Source organism: Ursus maritimus, unplaced genomic scaffold, assembly GCF_017311325.1.
Source record: "Ursus maritimus isolate PB19 unplaced genomic scaffold, ASM1731132v1 scaffold_36, whole genome shotgun sequence".
NCBI classification, from domain to species: Eukaryota; Metazoa; Chordata; class Mammalia; order Carnivora; family Ursidae; genus Ursus; species Ursus maritimus.
This window is the reverse complement of record NW_024426230.1, coordinates 1,615,102-1,621,291: the sequence shown is the minus strand read 5'-3', so window position 1 is coordinate 1,621,291 and position 6,190 is coordinate 1,615,102.

The following is a 6,190-nucleotide window of genomic DNA, read 5'->3' as shown; positions in this document are numbered from 1 at the left end:
TCTATGTGACAATGTTTGCTTAGCTTCTGTTATCTTTTGGGGATGTAGGGACTATTTTTGTGGGTATTCCAGTTGGTTTTAAGGAAGTACACATACCTCTGAAGTGAAAAAAAGCAGACCGCAAACTATGTTATACCATTTTTTAAAAAGAAAAAATACATATATATTTAGAAAAGTAATGGGACAATGAGATTTTTTTTTTGAATGGTGAGATGATGATAGGTATTTGTGTGTGTGTGTGTGTGACCTTTACATATTTTTTGTTTTCCAAGTTTTCTGGATTAATTCGTGTACTGATTTGTAATCAGAAAAAACAATCTTAAAAAAAAAAAAGAACCATTCATTTCTTTCCTAATAGTTCCCTGTGATACAGTGAGATGGAGCAAGGAGGAAAGAATGGACCAAATAATAGATCTCATATTAGTCACTTGGGACGTATTTTTAGGTGAACATGGTTTGTGAAAGATAATGTTGTCTCAGCTTGTACACTTTCCCTTCTACTCTACAGACACTCAGAATCATAGTTCTGGAAGGGGCTTCAAAAATCATTTAACATTTTATTCAATCCCATCATTTTTCAAAAGATATACCTGATATTCACTGAAATTCAGTGACTTGTCCAAAGTTCCATCTTTAGTTAATGTCAGCTCTGGGATTAGAACTTGAGTCTTTTTACTCCCTGTCAAGCTCTTGCTACCACATCAAGTAAGCCTTTGTGTTAGACATGGCAACCATACATCCTATATTTTATGCCAATACTAATTCTATCCATATAATTGGTGAAATATATAATTATGTAAACGTGACTTTGTAAGATTTTTAAATGAAGAAATTGACATAAAAACATTTTAAAAACATAAAATTTTAAATGAAAAATTTGACATATTAAAAAAATAAGTGAGCTGAAACACATGGAGCTGTAATTAGTTCATACCTATAATGAATTCACGTTTCATTCCATGAATATGTTGTTTAAGAATATAATATCTATTAGTTTGATTTCCTTTAAAACTACATTAGGAAAATAACCCAAACAGAAGGTGACATTGTTTTCTCCATGTAAGTCTTTTCTTTAAAAAAGTTTTTAAGTGGCTTGTGGAGCGTTTCGCTAAAAGAATGGTGGCTAGTGTGCACCGCACTTTAACATTTTTGCCACAAAAGACAAGATTCACGATAAAAACTTGCTGAATAATCAGTTCAATGCAAATGCATTATATACAGCCATGAGCTTTAAATTTCGATTTATTGCTCACAATACACTAACTTCTGCCAGGAGGTGAGTCTGAAGAACTACTGAAAAGGTCCCACTACATATATACCCTGCTTTGTATAAGTGCAGCAAAAACAGTGTTAATCAAATGAGTTGTCCATAGGAACCCCTTATAAGAAGGGCAGTTAAGGGCTTGTGAGGGCAAGACTTGCCGGACTTCTAGAAGTGATGGCGATTTAGCAGTCTCATGACCGGTAATCCTTTTCTAGCTACAGTCCCTACCCGCTTGGCCGCCATGATCTCAGAAGCCCTGGGATCTCACCGAAATCATCCAGTTCTCCTCACGAAGAGCTGGAACTGGCGGGAAAATATACAGCAAGGCAGGCACCAGGCAGAGGCAAGAGGCTGGGAGTAGCCCGCGACGGCTCGTGAAAGGCGTGGGCGGGGCTCGAGGCAGTGGGCTGAGTGGGCGGGGCCTGGGGCGTGCGTGAGGCGTGGGCACAGCCCACGGCCACGTACTGGGCGGGAAAGTTGGGCTCGTGGTAGCTGGCAAGAGGCAAGGGTGCCGCTTCTTGGTACTTGAGGAAAATTTACATCCTTTAAGAATGGGAACAAATGAGGAATATGGCCTAATCCCGTACAAATTACTGCGGAAACAAGGTAAGAGTAAATTTAAGAATGCTCCTATAGGTAATAACACGCTAGGAGAAAGTGGTCACAGAGCAGAGGAAAATTTCAACCATTTTTTAGTGAAATAAAAGAATGAATGTTTTGAAAGAATAGCATAAATCAGAAATAGGAAAGCTAAAAATGATGTGGGTAGAGAACATATTAAATAAGAACTAACAAATCCCGGGGGAAAAAGTTATAACTTTTTTCAGAAATAAAAGAATGAGAAAAAAAGCACAATTAATGGCTGAAAGAATAGTTTTTTCTTTTTAAAAAAAAGAGAAAAGGTTTTAAGAGAAAGTGATAGAAACAGAAAACAAGCAGAAGAGATTTTACACACACACACACACACACACACACACGCACACGCATACTCAAACACGTTTATTCCTCCAAGGAAAACCAGAGAGCAATGCATTAGAACAAATATTTAAAACAAAATTTGGAACAAATTTTCCTGAAATAAAATAAGACTTAAGTCTACATATCGAAAGGGCATACCGTATATAGGAGGAAACTGACCCAGAACGGTCAAAACCAAAACATTTTTTTAAAAGATTTTATTTATTTATTTAAGAGAGAGACATCATGAGCAGGGGAGAGGGGCAGAGGGAGAAGCAGACTCCCCGCTGAGCACGGAGCAGGACTTGGGGCTCCATCCCAGGACCCCGGGATCATGACCTGATCCGAAGGCAGGCGCTTAACCGACTGAGCCACCCAGGCGCCCAAGACCAGAACATTTCCTAATAAAATGATTGGTCTTTTTTTTTTTTTTTTAAAGATTTTATTTATTTATTTGACAGACAGAGAGACAGCCAGCGAGAGAGGGAACACAAGCAGGGGGAGTGGGAGAGGAAGAAGCAGGCTCCTAGCGGAGGAGCCTGACGTGGGGCTCGATCCCATAACGCCGGGATCACGCCCTGAGCCAAAGGCAGACGCTTAACCACTGTGCCACCCAGGCGCCCCTAAAATGATTGGTCTTAAAGACAAAGAAAGACCGCTTTAAACATCCAGACAAAAAAGTACTAATCACTTATAAGGGAAAGAAAAGTATATTGGCATCAGACTTACCTACAGCCGCATTTTGTGCTAGAAACAATAAGGCAGCATTTTCAAGATTTTCACAATGAGAATATGATCTAAGAACTTTGTTTCCTTACATTGTGTTCAGGCGTAAAGCCTGCTGACAACAACAACAACAACAACAAAAATGTGAACATGAGCTTTCCCTGAGGAATCCAGTAAGCTGTGGTTTGCAAACTTTTTGGCCTCAGAACTCCTTCACATTTAAAAAATTATTGAAGACCCTCTTCCCAAAAATCTTTTGTGTATGTGGATTGTATCTATCAACATGAATGGTATTAGCAATTCAAACCAAGAAATTTTTTAAATATTTATTAATTCATTTGAAAACAACAATTATAAGCCCATTAAGTAGTAATATAACCTATGAAAAATAGTTATATTTTCCAAAATAAAAACTAGTGAGAAGAGTAGCATCATTGTTTTAGTTTCCTGATCTTTTACTGTCTGACTTTTATAGAAAGCAGCTGGGTTTGTGCATCTGCTTCTATACTCTGTTGCAGTATGTTGTTTTGGTTGAAATGTGTGAAGAAGATCTAGACTCACCCAAAAATGTAGTTAGAAAAGGCAGTAGTATTTTAATAGCCTATTCAGCTAATTGTGAAAATTTTTCTTTGACACTCCACCAAAATTCAAGTGGGAGTTTGTTAAAAGCTAGTTGTGATGTGGGATCTAACACCATGTTAATGAACGCGTAACATCTTATGTTTAAACCAAACCAGTCATTTGGAAAATATTGGTTCACTGAGTTATACACATTGACATATTTCATTATATGATATTAAATATTGACACATTTTATTATATAATTTTGAAAAATCATTTTTGTTAATATTACTACCCATTTTATTAGAAAAATCTTTGAAAATTGGGAAGTTGTCAGGCTCACAGTTGCAGATACAAATTTTCCAAAATTCAAATTTTTGTCTGAAAGCTTAAATTTTATCATTGGCAACAAATACTTTGCTTTTTCCTTGAAGTGACAAGCTCATTTTGTTTATTTTTGAGAAAATGTCTACCAAAGTCAGAGTAACTATAGTTTGTTAGTTGTTCTTTCAAGTAAAAATGGTGTTCCATAAAATAAGTGATTAGTTCAGCTCACAACTCAAACCATCACATAAATGGCTTTTCAAAATATAATCTTAATTCTACTCAAATACTCTGGGTCACAGAAAAAGGAAACTTTTAACATTTTTTTATGATCAGGCTCCCTGCTCAGCGGAGCGTCTTCTTCTGTCTCTCTGTCCCTCTATCCCTTCCCACCGCTCGTTCTCTCTCTCTCAAATAAAAACTTTAAAAAAATAAATAAAATTTTTTTTGTGAAATGAACTTAACATTGATAACAAAAAATGAAGAAGATTGCATACACACATAAAGCAACAAAACAGTCTCACTCAAGAATATGGATGTAAAGTTCTTTAAATAAGATATTAACAAATAGAATCCAACAACACATTTTTAAAAAGTATACATTATGACCAAGTGTTGTTCATTACAGGAATGAAATAATGGTTCAATATTGGGAAATCCATTAATGTTATTTATAGTGGTATTTCTAGGAAGAAATACCACGATTATCTCCACAGTTGCCAGTAAAACATTTGTCATAATTCACATCCATTTCTGATTTAAAATCTCATTGAAGTAGAAATCAGTGGATGTTTCCTTAACATGATTAAAAAGTGTGTGTGCGTGTGTGTGCACGCAGACGTGCACAAAAGCCAGCACATTTTTGGCTTTTTGCTTTTTAAGTTTTATTTATTTATTTATTTATTTATTTATTTGAGAGAAAGCATGCTCCAGTCAGTGTGGGCCAGCAGGTGAGCAGGGGTTAGGAGAGGGACAAGGAGACTCTGCTCTGAGTGCGGGGCTGGGCATGGGGCTTGGTGAGGGGCTCCATCCTACAACCCCAGGATCATGACCTGAGCCGAAATCAAGAGCCAGCTGCCCAATGGACTGAGCCACCCAGGCACCCCAAAGCTTGCATGTTTTTTTAATGAGGAAACACTTGAGGCATTATTGTTACTTAGGAATAAGACAAGAATACCACTATCACTAAACGAAGTATCAGAATGTTAATTTAAAAGGATAAGATAAAAACATCTTTTTATAGCAGATGATGTCATGTATATCTGAGAAATGGAAGAGAATCAATAGGAAAATGTAAATAATATGAAAATTTAGTAAAGTAACATGTTATAAAATTAACAAAGGAAATACAGTAACCTTTCCATATTCAAATAATCAGAAGATGGAATAGGAAAGAAGACTCTTTAAAATAGCAACAAAGCATGGGGTGCCTGGGTGGCTCAGTTGGTTGGGCATCTGTCTCTTGATTTTAGCTCAGGTCGTGATCTCAGGGTCATGATCTCGGGTTCCTGGGATTGAGCCCCACTGGGCTCTGCACTAGGCGGGGAGTCTGCTTCTCTCTCTCTCTCTCTCCCTTTGCCCCTAAACCTGATCACACACTCTCTCTTTCTGAAGTAAAGAAATAAATCTTTTTTAAAAAAACCTAAAAATAAAATAGCAACAAAGCAGATAAAATGCTTAGGCAATAATTTAACAGAAATATGTAAATGTATATGAAGAATACTTTAAAATATTACTAAAAGAGCAAAAATCAACATAAACAAATGGAAAAGTAAGTCTTGTTTTTATTTTTTTAACATTTTTTATTTAAATTCAATTAATTAACATATATATTATTGGTTTCAGAGGTACAGGCCTGTGATTCATCAGTCTTATATAATACCCAGTACTCATTACATCACATGCCCTCCTTAATGTCCGTCACCCAGTTACCCCATCCCTCCACCCTCTCTAGCAACCCTCAGTTTGTTTCCTGTGATTAAGAGTCTCCTATGGTTTGTCTCCCTTTCTGATTTCATCTTGTTTTATTTTTTCCTCTCTTCCCCTATGATTCTCCATTTTGTTTCTTAAATTCTACATATCAGTGAGATCATATGATAATTATCTTTCTCTGATTGACTTATTTCATTTAGCCTAATGCCCTCTAGTTCCATCTATGTCATTGCAAATGGCAATATTTCCTTTTTGATGGCTGTGTAGTATTCCATTTGTGTGTGTGTGTGTGTGTGTGTGTGTGTGTGTGTGTGTGTGTGTAACACATCATCTTTATCCATTCATCTGTCGATGGACATCTGGGCTCTTTCCATAGTTTGGCTATTGTGGACATCGCTGCTATAAACATTGGGATTCAGGTGCTCC